This window comes from Drosophila elegans, unplaced genomic scaffold (assembly GCF_018152505.1).
Source record: "Drosophila elegans isolate 14027-0461.03 unplaced genomic scaffold, ASM1815250v1 contig_149, whole genome shotgun sequence".
Taxonomy (NCBI): Eukaryota; Metazoa; Arthropoda; class Insecta; order Diptera; family Drosophilidae; genus Drosophila; species Drosophila elegans.
In genome coordinates, this window is record NW_024545513.1 from 13,221,927 (window position 1) to 13,238,966 (window position 17,040).

The window sequence follows — 17,040 nt, forward strand, 5'->3', positions numbered from 1 at the left end:
TTACAAAATAATACATAAAATATTGTATTTATCATTGCTTGACAACATTTCGTATATATTTCAATCTTAGTTTTTTTTATATTTTTAATAATTATTCAGTCTACAAACAAACAATAAAGTTAAACTTCAATGCCACTATATGAATAACATTACTTCAATATACAAAATTGGATAATTTGATATGTATTTTTAACGCAATTAAAATGAAGAGGTTATTGTGATCGAATTAAGTGCTCTTTTCTGCCAGTGTATGCAAAGGCAGCCCATTAGCTGTGCGCTGTTTGGCATTTGGTTGTATGCGGGCTACCTGCGGGGGTTGGGGGCGTTTGTGGGGGCGTGGCGGTAAATATACAGGTAAACTCACAGGTGCGGCCTCGTCTAGCCGCAAAAGTTTCGCCTCGGGCGAAAGTTCTAAACGAGACGAGAGTGTGACCCTTATTTTCCTGAGGCTTCGCCAATTTATGCAAATGCCTGCTGGTCAATCGAATGCCAAGATTGCGCAGCCAAATAAAAATAAATCAATAACAAAAATAAGTTTTAGAAATTCGGAATTCCAGCAGTCGACCATTTTTGGTTGGATCTTGGCATAGTTATATTTATTATCAATTCGTTTATTTAAAGTTTTTATTTTTTGTTAAAGACAATGCTTCCAGTTTAAATCAATAAAATTCAATTTTATAACAGAGTAGCAAAATAGATACCCACTTAAAGCTCATTTCAGAATTACATCCGACATTGCATCCTAAAACTAACTTTTCTTAATAAGGTGCAAAAAGTAGCACTTAGTTTTGTAAATTTTACAAGAATTTTACTTACAAATAAAATAACAAAAGTTTGCCGAAGCAAACTTTCTTTCTCGTTTCAGTACCCTGATAACATGTGTAAAATTGACTCAATATCACTTAGCTTAAGCTTACTTTATATTGAAACAAGTGAAAACGTGTATTTTAAATTATAATTGGAATTCGCTTTTATTTATAAAATACACCAAAGTTAGCTAAGATTTGGTAACATTCCTCAACCAAGTTGTTTAGTGTGTTTAATTTTTGAAATTTTTTTTGGCTATTTACCACTTTTTTTTGTGTGGTTGCGCTGAATATTCATGGAAACGAGCGTGGCGGCAGCCCCCGAATTATTTGCATAACAGAAAATGTTTAAGCTCGTTTTGCGTCTCATTTCTTGGCTGCTGGCAGAATCGACGCGACGGCAGATCGACGGAGAAAGAGTCACCCGGCGTTCGACAAGTTGTTCACTTTCTTTTTCACTTCACCTCGAACCCAGTCAGAAATTGTTTTCTTCCCTGTCTTTCTTTATTTCTTTTAAACGGATGGAGTTGCTTAAGATTATGATGACGACTGTCAATGTCGCATGTAAATATTTTCCATTTTACGGAACCAGAAGGTGTTGCTTAGAAGATATAGCATAGCATAACGATTTTTTTTAATAAAATCGAATAACCTTCTTGGCTATAAAGCATAATTTGTTTCTTATTTGGGGAAATCGGCTTATTTTCCATTTAAATTATAAATTAAGGTCATGCTAACCATCATCTGTGTATGATTTTGAAGTGCTTTTTATAGAGAGCGATAACCATCCTGTTGACCATTTGCTTGGTTTCGCCTTTCGAAAGGCGACTCATTAATCATGTGTCCAATGAGCCGGAGCTGTGCATTGTTTGATCTCACCTGAAGCTAATTACGCACTTCGGTTGCGGGCGGTGAAGGGGGTCAAAGGGCAGGAGGCGGGAGGCGGGAGACTGGAGGGAGTGGCCAAGGAATGAACATTGCAAATCGCGCATACGCCCCGCATGACAAGTGAAAGATACTGAGATGTGATCGAGAGGAAAAAACGTCGTTAACTGGCGACGTTTTCGAAATTATTCAACTCTCTCTCCCTTCGCCACCTTGAAAATCTTTATGAAAGAATTCCAAAATCCGATGGAGAGTGAAAGCAGCCGGCAAAATGCGCAAGTTTCGTTTGCCCCCCAAAAAAAAAAAACAAAAAAAACTCCCAAAGATCATTGACTGTCGCTGTGTCTGTGTGATTTTCGTATCTCTGATTTTGTTGTATCTGTGTGATTTTGTTTGCCTGCGTGTGGGATTGAGCTGTACCTGTGTGTATGCCACACACTTGCTGCTTGTTCATTTTCATTTTTGGGCTTGGCCCGATCGGCGATCAAAGTGGTGAACTCGTTTTTTAGCCGCCTTAGACTTATTGAATGTCTGGTCAATGGCTAAGGGGAATTTATCGGATACGTGTGGGCATATATAGTGTGCATTTAACCCACTGGAATCTGGTAGTGACTGCAATTAAGCTGGCTGAAATAAATTATAATTAAAGGGCCATACAAAAATCTGTTCTTTGGTAATATTATATTCGATGTTGCCTAATAACCTTAGATCAATTATCAATTATAATTATACAAATTATTTAAAAAATCACCGTTTTCCCCAGCTTAAGTCTCCATTTAAGTATTATATTTCGGTGCTAACTGTTTGGTTGTCCAAATGGCTGCCGACATATTTGGACAGACAGTATTGGGCATGCATTTATGGATATCCATTCTGCTTATCATGCAGTCACCTTTCGCAATGTGATCAGCGATTTATGAGCACGCCGCCAAATGTAAAACAAAACGAAAGACTTAAGACACAAACTTGTCGCAGCAGCGACTGCAACTGCAGCAGGTTGCAACTTACATAAAGCAAGTGCCAGAAGTAACGAAAGCCAAAATAAAGAAAAAGCGGAAAAAAAGGCTGAAAAACAAGTGGAAAACCAGTCATGAAGTTGCCGGCCAGGAGTTTTTGTTCAATTGCTTAAATATTTCTCCTTTTTTTTTATTCGGGCTTTAGTTTCTTTTGTCTCTTGTCCGTTTTGTTTTACCCCTTGCGTAAATTATTTTTTTAACTGCACTTTCGCGCCAGACTTTATAGAGGCGCGGGAGTGGTGTCTACTTCTTTTGGTTTTTGTATTTATTTTTCAGTCTGGCATACTTTTGCTCTTATCTTTGGAGTGTTTGATGTCTGTCTGATTGCAAATGTTCGATGCTGCTTCTTTAATGGCTATTACTGTCGTTAAAAGCTTCTTCTATTATTAATTGCTTATTTTGATTGCTACACGGAAAAAAACATCTAACAATATCAGCTTAATATTATTGTTTCTATTTTATATATCATCGTAAAATTTGTAGTCCAAATTCTAATCCCATTTTAATACCCTGGAAATGTATTTTTAGTAATTAATTAGAAAAGGTATTATAAATTTATTGTATCTTTATTTAAGTATTTTATGTTTTCTCCCTAAAGGTATATCATTAAGGTAATTGTAATGAAATGGATTTTCCTTTGTTAATTATTTTAAAAATCACTTTGAGAGTAAATGTAAGCATACATGTAAATGTAATTTATTTTTTGACAAAACTTTGTTAACCATTTTCCAACCTTATACGAACTTTGGGAACTTTACCATTTTAAAATTGTTTTTCAATGGCATTGTAAAATAAATTTAAAATTGCTTTCTTTTCGATATTTCGATTTAATAATAGTCAATTATTTTATCTTTTACTAATTTTGTTCATGTTGCTGCTGTTTTGAATCCTTTAATCTCATCTCCTAAAGTTGCATGATGATTTTTTGGTAATGTTTTTTTGATTTTGCTGTTACCGCTGTGGGCACTCTTTTGTTTAGCCGTTAATGTTGTAGTTGCCTTCACATAATGCGAGTTGAACGCTCTATTTAAGACACACTTTACTGGCAAACAATTTAAAGTAGTTGTTGTGTCTGCTTTGCGCGCCAAAAAGTGATCAAAACTTTTAATTGCACACTCAAATGGCAGCCGCTTCTTCGTTCGGTTCATTTTATATGGCCTATAATTTTGTATTATATTTTTTGTGGTCTTTTGTTTATAGATTTCCTACCTTTCTTGTGGACTGTTGCCGCCGCAACGCCCAACGCAACCGTTACACGCCTTTTACAATTTACAAAAGGTATATTCATATACATATATGTTTTTACCATACCAGAAATACTCGAACACGAATTCAGTTATGTAACGCCATTAGCCTGAAATTTTTTTCAAAAAAATACAAAAACCAAAGCCGAAAAAAGATTCTCCAGTCACGTCTCTCTCGACAAGTGCCAAAACAAAAAAAGAAACAAACAAACAAAACGCATTTTTCCAATCCAACCCAAGGCAACAGCATTGAATTCTTTTTTATATGATTTCAATTAACATAAAGTACACATTACAGCAACAACAATGGCGGAGAACAAGTTTTCAACTTCACTTTCGGCTGTGTGCCCAGAATCATCAACGAATAACAACAAATCAACATGATCATGATCATGATCGCAATCGTCAACGATCCCCAACAACTCTATTTAAAATTGTTTAACGAACTTCGTGCTTGGTTTAATCGAATAACATTCTTTAATTTCTGGCCTAATTGTAAATGTAGATCACTTGAGCGCTTTTTGGTAACTGAAGCGAAGGGTTTCGTTTTTAAGAGATCAAAGATTGGTAATGGATTGTTAAATTCAACAATGCCATAAGGATGGAGTGAAGTGGGAAACTGATCTTTATACCTTAATGATACCAATTTATTATTTATGATTGAAACATAACCAGATTGTATGTAGTTAAGATCTAAATAATATAAATAAAAATAGGGAATAAACACGGATTCAATAATACCCGTTACTGCATTATCATTTATATGTTTTAATATTTAAGTCCATAGCTTCAATATTTTTATATTTTCTGTAAATCAATAGATTTATGATTTATGATATACATAGGTAGCGCATTCATTACTTTTTCCCGTTAGTTCTCATGATTTCACTAATTCACCTGATTTTTCCACCTGAAATCACTCTCAATTATTTTCGCCTGTCATAGAATTCCGTCGTGACGTCAGCAAGTGCTTTTTTTCGTCTGCAGCTGCAGTTAAAGAGCAGATTGAAATTGAAATTGAATGGCTGGGGCAGATTGAAGATGCTGGCAGAAAGTTCAACATTCGAAAGTGCGTTGTTGTTGCTGCGGCTGCTGCACGCTCATTACCGTGTGTTGTTGCTTGTCGGCACTTCTTTAAACGCAGATTTACGCGAACAGGTTGTAAAGCAGTCGAAATCAGTGATGGCGGTAGCTTTTTCTAATTTGTTTTAGACCAATTTGGATGTCAGAAAACTGTTCAATTCCCACATATTTTTAATAAATTAGTATTTGGAAACGAACAAAGCCGTAAAAAAAGTCATGCAAATTTAGAAAATTTTAATTTAACCAAGTTTAATTGTTTTTTTTTTTCTTGAAAATATTATATTATAGTATATTATTCTTAATAGAAATTTGGAAAACTCTTTCACCCGGATGCTTTTTGCCAAGGGTATTGGTTTTTAATGTCACAAGGTATCGAATTTCAATTCCTAATAAGTAACTGTCTTTAGCTTAAGCTTTTCCTAGCCTCTTATTCAGCTACCCATTTTGGGGGGTCGGGCATCTCCGATCGCAGCCGCAACAACAATAAGGCGGCATACCAAAAAGTTAAAGCTCCGCTTTGCTGTGCCAGCTTTTTTGGGCAGAGACGTCGACCGAATGAATGGCGGTTGAAAGCGCGGCGAGGCGATCAACTTGAATTCAGTCGACATCGAACGCGCCGCCGAGCAACACGCGCACGCGCATACTCTCTCCGCGCTCTCTTTCTGCCTTTTTCCTACCTTCGAGTAACGGTACTGTGTGTGGATCGCGAAATAATCAAGCGGCTTTTCGCCTGTTTCGATTATTTTACGCTCATCAATCGCTGGATATAGTTTTTTTTTTTAGTTGAGTGTCGAAGTGAAATGGAATTTGTTGAATTTTAATTGCACGCAGCACGCTGCCGGCGAAAACAACAACAAAATTAGCGGCCAGATTTCATTCAACTTGAGATAAAACAACAACAACAATAAAACACAACAGCAACAACGCAGAGAAGCAGCAGGAGAAAATAGCTGATAAATAGACAACAATAAATAAATAATACATACAAAGGCCACAAACGCCGCTTCAATTAGCGTAAGTTTGCACAGAGAAAATGAAAGAAAATAATAGAAAGAGCGACGAGTAAAAGAAAACAATAATCATGAATTAAAAATGACATTATCAAGCACGTGCAAAATGCAGTGCATTGCAACCTGTAAAGTAGTAAGAAAAGATTAAGAAAATCTCTAGGAAATTCAGCACGAATTATTAAACGTTTTAGGAAATGTTTTAGCTTGTAACATTCAAAATTATATTCAATGTTGTAAAATTGCTTAAATTTACATCATCTCATATCAAAGAGGTATAATGTTTTGTTTTTTGTGGTGTTTGGGGTTTGGTTTACTCTTAAAACATATGATGAATTTAATTTAATTGGAATTTCAAGTTTGCCTGCAAGTTAATAGATATTCAACTCTGCCTAATCTTCGTTGTTCGAGAAGTTTTTTTTTCAAATCTAATGTCTTTAAAGTGACCTATTGACCAGAGCGCACATTAAGTGCTTTAAAGTCCCGGGGCAAAGTCGTTAAGAAACTTAACAAATTTTCGTTCGTTGAGGTTGTCAATTTTTTTTCTTTTAACCAACAAACTAGTTGAAAATTGCTCATAAATACTTTCCATTTTGCGGACTAACCTCCTCTAAATGGAATTGTTTCTTTTGGGCTGACCAGCGCACAAAATAAGAATCATAAAAAGACTTTTACAGAAGAAACTGCACTCATTTTTAAGATTTTCGTTATGGATTGTGGCCCGATTTGGATGGGAAATATTCGCATTGACTTTTGGCAGTTAGGAAACAATGTTAAAGGCTACAAACTATGAAATGCAACAGTTTGTGAGTCACAAACATTGGGAGTAATCGATTCGGTCAAAATAATGAGCGCAATCTATTTGACTGGATTTTTGGCTGCTATTCTGTCTTAAAAAGCAATTGTGCAAACGGCCTTCATGAAGTTTAAGTTTCAAATGATAATTGTAGCTTCACAGTACTAACAAGAAAGAACGCTATAGTCAAGTTTCCAGACTATTAGTTCCTGTTACTTCGCTACCCGCCATAAATAGTGTTGCCTACATGTGTCCACAAAATTTAAAAAGTCCACCATATGAGAAACGGGTAAATGGCGATTAAATAGCACTGGCTGTCATCCTCACTAATATCAGGATATAACATACAAAATTACCTAATAAAACCATACTAGAGTCTTAAGTTTTAATTGTTATTTGACAACCATTTTTGGTAATCCTATGTAATCCCATTATAATTTCATCATAAACTCAAGGATTTTTTAGGTAATACTCGATTTTGATTAAGGGTCTTGGGACCTTTTCTGGAAACTATGATTTCCTCACTTGCCATGTTTGATTGGAACTTCGCATACAAGTGCATACTTTGCATAATTGCGCTTAGTAAATTTACGGATACCCATTTGGATTTGTGATTTCATAATCCACCTGAGACATAAGACATGTACACCCACCAACACTACATTTTCCACCCTCAGCACGCGTACTTATGCGATAATTGCAGGAAATGCAGCACAAAAAGTTTGCATGCAGCGAAAGTTTTTCCTTGAAGTGCGCATATTATAAATAATAATAAATGCGAAGCGAAAACGAGAAAATTGCAAAGAGGCCAAAAAAGCCGCGTGGCTGCCCACTGGCTAATTGAAAGTGAAAGGGGGAACCAGACGCAGTTCGCGAGACATGGGACGACTGCACAGACAGAAAACTTTTTAAGCCGTCTGAAGTCTTCTCATGTCGGCCAAAATATGATTTTTGAAATTTTATGTCCACTATTTATACGAAGAATTTTTAACAAATATAATAAAATGCAAGAAATGGGATTTGCACAGAAAGAAAACTTTGTTAAGCGGCTCAGTCTCATGTCAGCCTTTTGAAATACTAGTTTCAATATTTTGAATAGCTATGGCTTTAAATTTAAAAATCTAACATTGTTTTTTTTTTTTTGATAGGTCTATTATATCATTTATTGTTTAACAGATTCAAAGCTAACTTTGAATAAAAAAACATTGTTTTCATTAAAGCATAACTAGATTTTAGTACAATCTTATGATTGATTTAATGAACTTAATTCTATCCAATCATAGTTTGCTTGGAATCGTTTAGAATACGGGTTTGCCTATAATGCAATGTGTATTCGCATTAATAATCCGGCTTGAAAGAAATGCATGTTTGGTGATATTTTTTGCAGTGATTGACCATTGGCCGAACCTCCGAAAATCGACAGTTCCATCTAATGATATGCCTGGTCCGCCACTTAATTTCCTCGCAGTCTCAAGCAAGTGTTTCGTTTCTGAATTTATTTTGTTTCGATTCGCTTGATTGTGCCCGAGATATGTCTAATGTTTTGTGGGCACTTTTTTTTTGTTTGATATTTCATAAGCTCGGCCATAAATTGGCCAGTTATCCAGTTAGGCTGTTGGCCAGTACCAGTACCAGTTACCAGTTGGCCAGCTGCTATTTAGCCGCGTGCGTTGCACTCGATTCCGAGTGTTCGTGGCAAGTGCGTAAGTCAATTTTGCAGCCACCATTTTCCGCAAAACACCCCGCTTGATCTCTTTCCGTTCGCGCAATTATTTTCGTATGAAGTCATTTCAAATGTTAATTCGAGCGGCGGCAAACGGCGACGACCTTGCCGCCGTAATTTTCCGAAGATCGGGGAGCGGAGACCGGAGACCGGAGACCGTGGTTTATACACACAGAAAAAAAATATATCTTAAATCAGCCATGAAAATAGTAGTTTAACTATAAGATGTTTAGGTACACAGAAAAATAGTTAAATAGTTAGATAGTCAATTATTAAAGCCGTGGTTTATTTATTTGCATAATTAATTTTTTTTTTAATTTACATAATCAAAAAAAAAAATAAATATATATAAATATCATAATTCTATTCAAGGATCCAAAATATAAAACAATAAATACGAAAAAAAATGTTCTACTATTTAAATTGTTATACTACCATTCAAGTAAATTAAAGTAAAGTTAAGTAACAATTTTCAATGTTTTTGAATTTACAACATTGTTTTTTTTTCTGTGTGTAGAGCCGTATCCACGGGGGGCTCGGATTGGATTGGATCGGGCAATGAGAGTGCGAATGCGAATTCGAATGCGTGCAACGATTGTTGTTCAAACCAGATTAGGCAGGCACGTCGCAGGCTTACCATAGATGATATATACACTGTATTATGGTACTTACCATAAGTATATATACAAAGTCGAGGCGGCTTTCGGCTTGACTACCATTACAACTGGCAACGTTAATAAGCCATAAATTTAAACAGCAGCCAGTGAATTACAAGCATTTCTGCCAAAGACCAACTAGGATCATTCACCCTTTGAAAAGAAATATAACACATGGCGAAGATAAACATTTTAGCAACTATAAAATAAAACTCAAAATAATTATCATGATTTGCTTTAATCTTTAATAACTTAAGTTTGTTAGAGTCAATTAAAGTCAATCTCAGTTCAACACCTTTTAAAATCTGTGTTGTTGTAAAAGTACCGGCTTAATTAAAGAATTTTTTAACACTTTAAAATTGTATTTTACTATTGAAAGCTATTCCACAGATGATATAAACCAAAAGCGATGAAGAGAATCAAATCGTTGTATGTAAATATAGATATATAGAAATAGCTTTAAAAACAATAAAATAAATAGCATTTTGTAATTTTTTTGATAGTCAAACACTACATTTCAAAGGAACATAATCTGCTCAAGTTCAACAGTGATTTCAAGGCTCTCTTAATAGTAGTATGTAGTTTTAAAAGATATCAAACATTGTTATGTAATGCTGGGAGCTTTCATCGTTGTGCTAATCGAAAATTAATTGTCCACAAAAACTGATATTTAGCTTAAGGGTAAATATGTGTCGAAGATCTAATCAAAATATCAAAGTCCGACTTTTTAATGATGTGGATCCAGTTTTTGATGCTTTCAAAATAAACCCAAAAACGATTACGACTACCTCAAAAAATTGTTAATTGCGCGGAGCTGTCGTTTGATTAATATTCCTCTGTAATTGGAAGACAAGTTTATCATTATATGCGGAATTTTTTTCATTTAATTTGTAATCAACTATAATAATAACGAGGTACACACAATTGATTGTCATTGGTGGGGCCCTCCTTGAAATATACTCAAAAAATAAACATAAAAAATATGAAATATTAAGTATACGCCATGCTGCCATTGGCCAAAATTAACAGTGAGGTACTAAATTCCAAAGGAAAACAAACAAAAAAAAACCGAAAAAAAAACGAAGCAATGCTGGCTGACCACAATTTTGAAGGCTGCTCTTAACCCATTGTTGCCCAACATCCGAAGCCGAGATGAAAAGAAAACAAAGCCGAAAATGTAAACAATGCAAAATTGTCATTTGGCCAGCGACTCTTTGATCGTGTGACTTAAATACTTTGACATTTCAACCTTTGTCTGTCTACATTCCTAATGCACCTCATGTGTGTGTTAACCCCCTCTCGCCCATCTACTGGCAATCAGCCTTAACTTCAACTTGCAACCATCATCAACATGATCATAATTATTCTCATTCCAATTCATTTGTCTGTCCGAATGCCTGCATAAAATTAACTCCAGCCCATGTTGATCCAAGAAAATACACCGACTGCGGGGCAGGGGTGGGTTAAGAGTGGTGTGGTGGGTTAAGAGACCTCAAGCGGAGAGTTCGAGCTGCATGCATGTGTGATGCATAAATTCCAGATCTTACAGCAAAGCAACTAACTACTGATGAACTAAAAGATACCAAGTATCCCTAAATTACAAATTATTAGGGTTTTAGGGGAGTTTAAGATTTAAAGAACACAATCTTAATAGTGCAAATATTTGAGATTAAATTAAAAATCTAAGAGTAATTAAAAGTTTTTGGAATGTATTTATTAAACATTAAGTGTTTAACAAACTCTTAGTGATTTGCACATTTGTGTTTTTATTTTACAATTTTTTGAAAATAATTTTTTTATTACAAAGAATAAGAGGTATTTAAATGGCTTATTAGGTGTTAAAAGTGTCTAATGATTTTGTTTATTAAATTCACTTAATTTTGATTTGGTATTCAAGTTTTTTTTCAGCCTTAAAAGGTTTATCGAATACAAAAGTGGTTATTGCATTAAAAAAACAACTTATTAAATTCAGTTATAATACGAGTTTTGTAAGCCTCCGCATCTAAATCATTTGAGTTCCCTTCCCTTTTTGTTAGCTTATGTGCGGAGCATGCTGTTCCGATGCTGACGATACCCTGTTCTTTATTTTTTGTACCATATATATCACAGATTGTGGGCACATAAATTACCCCCGCAAACGAATGACTTAGACAACGAACTTGCTGCAAGAGATATACGTACATGTATCTCCCGATGTTGGTGTTCTTGGTCTTATTGGCAAATGGAGCGCAATTTAGTCAAACAGTTGTCAAGCCATTTGGCCACCCACTCCCGCTTTTTGAAATACCTGCTCCACATGCCTTCGGATTGTTCTTAAGATTGTTTTCTTTGATTGCTGTCTTTGGATGACGATGATAATAGTGGTGCTCATGGTGATGCAACGCAGAGCAACTCAAGTGTTGCAAGTCGCTGCTGCTGCTGCTGCTGCAGTGTCACATTTCACAGTTATTTGTTAGTGTTGCACGTGCTCTTTTGATATTTTAATTTGCCTTTGTCGCATGTCTGTCACGGCAGGCGGCGTTTTAATTACCTCAGTCGACGACGACGTAAACATGCATCACATCTAATCATATAATATCTTCACAGCTGCAGTGCTCACACAACGAGCCACGATTGCGTGGGTAGCAGGAAGCTCCATCATCTGCAACAACTGCATCTCGTGTCTTGACTTTGTCTATAGCCATCTGTCAGGCAGTCAATCAGTCAGTCAGTCAGTCAATCAGTCAGTCAGTCAATGTTGTGGGAATTTTCACATACTCGAAACATTGGTATTGCTTGTTTTTATTTTTCGGCATCTAAGCAACATTTGCAGGTGTCTCTTCTTTTGATGCAACGCAGCTGAAGGGTTCTTCGTAGGTTTTATTGCGGTTGGCCAATTGATAATTGCCTGTTTGAGAATCTTCAAGGCTTATTTTCTTGTCCGTTCTGCAAAAAGTACACTTTACACGATAAGAGCATACATTTAAATAGAAAAGAAATCGACATCCCATATTTACCACCCGTTGATTTTAGAATAATTCTTATATGCATTATACTGACCTGTTTTCAAATACCGAAAAAATATCTGTTTATTGTTAAGCAATTGAGATTCATTTAAAAGTGTAGTTTTTTTTCTAGTTAATAGTTAATAAACACTATAACACAAACACAATAAACACTATAAGATGCTTTATGTGCTTACTTCAAAATGTTAAAAGTGAAAAAACTATGCTGTACATTTCGATAGTGCGACTTAAGTAACGAAAGCCATATTTTTGATAAGCTTTTAGCAATGTTTACAGTTAGTTGTGCAATCTACTTTTGCTACCAAAATGTAAAAACTTACTTTAAACAGCGGCAGCTGCTTCAAGTGTCTACACCAAGAGAAAAATGTGTCTTAGTGAAACTAAAAAAATTGATTTAAAGCACAGTTGCTAAGGTTGATAATGTTTGGCATAATTTTATGGTAATGAACTACAAAATAGTCCCTTTACTAAAAACATAGTAACTACTTAAACTTATAAATATTTATTTCCATTTTATAAAATCTAAGCCCGTATTTATTAAATAGATACTGTATTTTGATTTCAATTAAATTACATTTAAACCAAAAAAATATGTCGGTTTTCGCTTGATTTTCTGATCTTTTAATATCATAAATCAGGATTCCATATCAAATGTATTTTTTACTCCGTTGGCAATTAAAATTATTAAACCCCTTAAAGATATGTTAAATCTCCGAAAAACATAAAAATGTTCTGTGTACTAAGTTTTTTTTCGACGATCTTCAGTCCTACCTTCCTTCAACACCCACAACGAGGGCACACCCGCTTCTTGGTGTTTACCTCAATGCATAATTTAAGCCAACGCTCAGCGCAGCGCAAACATTCCACTTTAAGCGCAGCTGTCATAATTTTAATCAAATTTGCAAAGTTTTGATTTTGTTTATGCCAAAAAAAAAAAAAAAGAAATACCAGAGAGAAATAACAACCTTTCGATATGTGAATAATTAGCAAATCCAATGGATTGCCTCAGTGGTTGGCATGCAAGAAATGGTTTCGAAAACATATTTCTATTTGGTTCCGCTGGAAAAGGCAACGCCGATAATGTGAGGAAATCCTCTATCTAAGTTGGCTCCTCCATTAAAAAATAGTTGGGCAAAAATTGGTGTATGTCAATCAATTGGCCACCAAAATTGTGGCCAACATGAGTCGTCAGCCAGTGAAAGTGTAGATATATTTACATCTGAATACGGGTATATGTGTATGTGAGTATATATGAACACAGCATAGCTGACCGCAGCAATGAAGTTTTTCAGCCGCCAAACCGGTGCAATTTTACTTTCAGGAAAACTTCCCCTCATGCCATCATGGTCATAATGGTCGTCTACCAGCCACCAGCCACCAGCTCCTCATTTTCCTCACCCCCTTCCATCTATCTTTTCATATTTCCGTTTGACTTTGCCCTTTCTTGGCCAAAAACAGTAGGGAAATAAAACAAATTTAGAGAAAAAAAGAAAAAATAAATAAGCAACAAGATTACACAAAGAGAATTATTAATTTTAATTTGGAAATTTATCTTAACTATGTCACGAAGGGAATTTATATACTAGGCATATGTTTAGATTTGCTGAAAGTTTTTTTTTGATATTGATATTTTTTTGAAGGTACTTCCATTGCTGCGATTGGGCTTTCTTCTCTTGCTTTGCATTGTGACTTTGCAGTTTCCTTTCTGAGTTTTCTTTGTATTTGATATTGGTTTCTCCAAAGATATTTTTACATTTTTTGCCCTCGGACTATTGTGTCTATCTATTGATATATCTCGCGCACAAATAAGATTTATAGTTATTTATTCAAAGAGATGATAAAATGGATGACATCGATTAGTTATATAAGAGCAATTATGTGGCATTTATTTTTGGCAAAAAAAACAAACGTATTTATTCGTAATCCATTTGTATTCCACATATGTATTTATACTGCTAATTATCGAAACTATAATCGCTTAGCTTGTTAAAGTCTCTCTGTTTATCTCAATCTTCTTGCTATTTTTGTTAGGTTATTTGCTCTGCTGATCTATCAACAAATTTGAATTTTTTGAATTAGTTTCTGGCGTTGCAGTTGCGGTTTGGTTGGTTAAGCGCTTGGGCGATTTTCGAGTGCAGCAACAGCTGCTGTTTGGCAACAGTGTTGGCCACTAACTGTTACACCAAGTAGTTAAAGCATTTTTTTTTCAAATAAAATGAGCTAGCAATCATTAAAAATTTCTAAAAAAAACATTATTTTTGTAATTATATTATTAATAAGTATTGGTAGTTAATATTTTATCGGGTGTAATCCTATATTCAAAAGTATTATTGAGTTCTTAAGTAATTTTTACATCGCTGTGTTGATGAATTTAATTAAATATAATTCTTAAAATTCTTAAAAAATTTTAAATTTATTGATTTAATAATCTTTTAAAGTTGATAATAAAAAGTAATGATTTATTTGATAATTGACATTAAAATAGCATCGTTGTTTCATGGAGGTTTTTTTATTTTTTCGACGACCTTTGAAAAGTTAGCAATTTGGCTATAAAAAGATGGCAGCACTTGCGAGTGTGGGAATGGCTTGTGGAGTTTTTGGGGCTTGGAAAATGGAAAACAGTGCTTCAAGCACTCAGAGGCTGGAGAAGTGGAAGGGCGGGTTCCCTGCATCCAAATCGAAGGCAGCCGGCTCGATTTTCCTGTGCTAATTGAAGTGTAAGACATTCACGTATGGCGCTGTGTGTCTGGCCAATTACGCCTAATTGCTGTCAAGGCGACAACAGTGAAAATGAAAATGAAAAGTGCCACAAATGAGCAGCCGGACTCAGGACAGTGAAAAGCTTTGTCGTCAGTCGGTGGAATAGCGGTGGAAAATCGATGGAATGAGGAAAAAAGTCTGCTGGCTGGCTCCAAAGTGGCGAAATGTCAACAGCAAACCGAGAAATACCAAGCTAAATACCAACTTTCCTGAGCTCACAGCACAACTTTGTGTTTTATCATTGCTCTGGCAAGTTTTGCATTTGCATTTGGCTTTTCGTGACCTAGTTTTAATTTTCTAAGCTTCAGTTTAGTACTTAAGATGGTGTTACAATTTTAAACATATATGTATGTTGATTTAACTAAAACTAGACTTATATTTACTTATTGAATTGAATTAAAGATATATAGGTAATCGGCCGCTACCTTAAAAAATGTCGAAACAATTTTTAATGGCAAATCATTATGAGGCTGGAAGGGTGACAGCAAATCTTTGGACTCTTAACATTTAGAGAGTAGATGAATAAAAACTTTTTTGATTAAAACAAAAATGTACTTTTATGATTTATAAACCATCATTCAACAAATTAACAGTGTTCAAATTGCTCAAACAATGTTTAAAAAACGAAGAAGCAGATATAATACTTTATTGGCATAAATAACCTTAATTACTGTCATCATTGATTGTGGATTGTGAAGCAAACTGAGTGCCTAACTGACTGACCAAAGAATATATATTATTATAAGTTATTTATGTCATGTTTTTGTTGATTTCAATGCCAAATTCTTGTCTAAGCCGATGTCTTTAATTTGTTTCATTAATATCGTTGGAAAATTGTGTAAGTTAGCTTTTTGTTATTTCTGGGCTGTACTTGCTCCACTCCCCAAGATAAAAACCAATTTGCCACTTGCACCAAACAATTTGCCATATCGGATGCCATTTAAGTGGTTTACCTCTAAGCGATATCGCGCATACGCCGCATGGCACCACCAAAACAATGCGACCCCATGGCCCGCCTCAAAAACCTACCACTCCCCCTTCCCCGACAGTGTTTAACGGCTGCTTAAAATGCACAGAACATTGTTTTGGTATTTCTGGTTTTTAATTTTCAATGTAAAATTTTTAAAAATATTTTATAAAGAAATTTCAATTTGTAAATAAAAATTTGGGAAATCGATTTAAATTAATAAACAACCTTTAAATAGTTATGCACAGAATGTTGATGTAAGGATACTTTAAATGTTAATTAAAATTATAACAATTTTATTAATGAATTATAATTATTTGATAATTTAAAGAAAAATCTTGATTGTTGTCAATGTTCAAATAAAAATTATTTAGCCTGTCAATTTAATTTTAATTTTATGCCATTAGCAACCGTTTCGGTTTGGCCTTTTTCATATGGTTTTGGCTTTCGATTTCAGTTTAGTTTTTCGTTTTCGGTTTCGGTTTGATTTTCGGTTTTTGTTTAATTGCCAACCAAGTGCGAACCGGTTCGCAAAAGCCAAGAACAATGACAACCGGCCAGATTCAGCCAAATGTCAAGGTGTTCGATGGCAGAACACTGGCAATGCCAGCCGGTTGACACACGTTGATGTTGGATCCGATTCTGAGCAGGTATCATAAGTGGATTAATGGCTGGCAGAGAACAGTCGATTATTGCGGCAATTATGCGACCAAATTGCGGCTTAAGAGATCAATCATCGATCGATGAATGGCCAAAAGCAATCGATCGATCGATGGATAAGTAAGCGATAAGTGAGCGCCTTTCGAAAGTGTGTGCGCCAAACAAAAGACTCTGGCAACGAACTTGCTACGCCTGCGGTGTTTTCGGTGTCGATTCGCTAATCCATAGACCATGGCTTTTGGCTAAAGCATTAAATATGCTATTGTACATTCGAAAATATTTAAGCAAAGTATATACATATGATTAAAAATGGAAACACCTTTAAATAAATGCATGCGATTTTTAACAAAAAAATGTTTTTAATAAAGTCCAAAGAGCAATCAATATGATTCACATGAATCTGAATTTGAAAAAAACTTAGCAATCTTAACT

At 35.0% G+C, this 17,040-nt stretch overlaps 1 protein-coding gene across 1 annotated transcript in view; it reads left to right on the forward strand.

The window, feature by feature from the left end:
• The first annotated feature begins 5,627 nt into the window (after positions 1–5,627).
• The window catches only part of LOC108140878, a 28,143-nt gene continuing 16,730 nt past the window's right edge, over positions 5,628–17,040 (forward strand). Inside the window, exon 1 of the mRNA XM_017263908.2 lies at positions 5,628–6,048. The gene's annotated coding sequence lies outside the window, so the exon portion shown is untranslated. The remainder of the gene's footprint in view (positions 6,049–17,040) is intronic.